This window comes from Etheostoma spectabile, chromosome 9 (assembly GCF_008692095.1).
Source record: "Etheostoma spectabile isolate EspeVRDwgs_2016 chromosome 9, UIUC_Espe_1.0, whole genome shotgun sequence".
NCBI classification, from domain to species: domain Eukaryota; kingdom Metazoa; phylum Chordata; class Actinopteri; order Perciformes; family Percidae; genus Etheostoma; species Etheostoma spectabile.
This window is the reverse complement of record NC_045741.1, coordinates 3916699-3917225: the sequence shown is the minus strand read 5'-3', so window position 1 is coordinate 3917225 and position 527 is coordinate 3916699. Positions and strand designations below refer to the sequence as shown.

The following is a 527-nucleotide window of genomic DNA, read 5'->3' as shown; positions in this document are numbered from 1 at the left end:
TTTGAAATCTAATTTAAAATTAAATTTGAAATCTAATTTAAAATACCTGAAATGAATCTCCAATAATTAAAGGTCCACTCGTAAGCTTTTTACATAGGCTATGTTTGAATAATTATTTTCTTATTTTAAAATTATTATTATTATCAGCCGATGAGAAGCAGTAAACAAAGCTGTTTTTAAAGATGGGATCTTGTTTAATTTCTAATTAAAAAAAGATAGATAGATAATAAGAAAGTTTAGCTCTTCTAAAATAAGACATGAACATGATTGACACTTGACTTGGTGTTTTTGTTCTAATATTAGACTTGAAACTGACTCAATCAAAGCTTCTTTTTACCTGTCTTATTGGTCCAGGGATTTACAAAGTCGTGTTTTAGATGCGATCATTTCCTGAGTCAAAGGATTAAAGAGCATCTAGACAACATCTAACATTTGGGGGGCACTGTGATTATCACAGAACGCTGCGTGGCCAGTTGAGGAGTTGTATTCAATCTGAGCACGGATATTGACTCATATTACTCGTATAA

General features: G+C 30.9%; 1 long non-coding RNA gene across 1 annotated transcript in view; it reads left to right on the top strand.

The window, feature by feature from the left end:
* Positions 1-527, top strand: part of LOC116695881 (uncharacterized) — a 24092-nt gene that overhangs the window by 13829 nt on the left and 9736 nt on the right. The window lies entirely within an intron of this gene.